Raw genomic sequence first — 1,448 nt, forward strand, 5'->3', positions numbered from 1 at the left:
AATTATTGATATCCTGACTAAGAGTTACAAGGTAACCATAGCTTGCTTCAAGCCGACAATCTCCGTGGGATCGACCCTTACTCACGTAAGGTATTACTTGGACGACCCAGTGCACTTGCTGGTTAATTGTGCGGGATTGCAAAAGTGTGATTGCAATTTCGTGCACCAAGTTTTTGGCGCCATTGCCGGGGATTGTTCGAGTTTGGACAACTGACGGTTTATCTTGTTGCCTAGATTAGGAATATTTTATTTTTGTTGGTTTAGAGTCTTTTATTTGAGTTTAGTTTCATATTTTAAGTTTGGTGTCTTCTTTGTGTTTTCTTTTAAATTTTCGAAAATTTGTGTTTGATTTTCTAAAAATTGTTCTTGGTGTTCATCTTGATCTTCAAAGTGTTCTTGGTGTTCATCTTGACATTCAAAGATTTCTTGTTTGTTCTCTTTGTTTTGATCTAAAATTTCTAAGTTTAGTGTCTTTTTGTTGTTTTTCTCTTTCCTCATTAAAATTTAAAAAATCAAAAAAAATATCCTTTCCTTATTTTACTCATAATTTTCGAAATTTTGCATTAAATTAGTCAAAGATTTTCAAAATCATATTTTTTTTAGTCAAGTCAAAATTCTAATTTCAAAAATTGATCTTTTCAAATCTTTTTCAAAAATCAAATCTTTTTAATTTCTTCAATCATATCTTTTCAATCATTTTGCAATCATATCTTTTCAATCATATCTTTTTAATTGCTAATTCCAAAATCTTTTTAATTAGTTAATTAATTTAGTTTTCAATTTGCTTTGATTTTATTTTCTTTTAGTTTTCGAAATTTTATTTTATTATTTTCGGTCACTTTTAATTAAATAAAATAAAAAAATAAAAAAATAAAAAAATAAAAATAATAATATCAGCATCATCTCCCTTTCTCCATCGTAGACCTAACTGGAATTGAGCAGTCCAGAAGGACTTTGGGGTCATATGCTAACCCCATCACAGCTGCATATGGGAGTAGTATCAGTATACCTCCCATTAAAGCAAGCAGCTTTGAGCTAAATACTCAACTCATTATCATGGTGCAGTAAAATTGCCAGTATTCTGGTCTTCCACAGGAAGAACCTACTGAGTTTCTGGCACAGTTCTTACAAATTGCTGACACAGTACGTGATAAAGAGGTGGATCAGGATGTCTACAGACTGTTACTGTTTCCATTTGCTGTAAAAGATCAAGCTAAGAGGTGGTTGAATAACCAACCCATAGCAAGCATAAAAACATGGAGACAGTTATCAGACAAATTCCTGAATCAATTTTACCCTCCAAAAAGGATGACATAGCTAAGGCTGGACATCCAAGGCTTTAAACAAGAGGATAATGAATCCCTTTATAATGCTGGGAGAGGTACAGAGGTATGCTAAGAAAATGCCCCTCTGAAATGTTTTCAGAGTGGGTACAGTTAGACATCTTA

This window comes from Arachis duranensis, chromosome 2, assembly GCF_000817695.3.
Source record: "Arachis duranensis cultivar V14167 chromosome 2, aradu.V14167.gnm2.J7QH, whole genome shotgun sequence".
In the NCBI taxonomy this organism is placed as follows: domain Eukaryota; kingdom Viridiplantae; phylum Streptophyta; class Magnoliopsida; order Fabales; family Fabaceae; genus Arachis; species Arachis duranensis.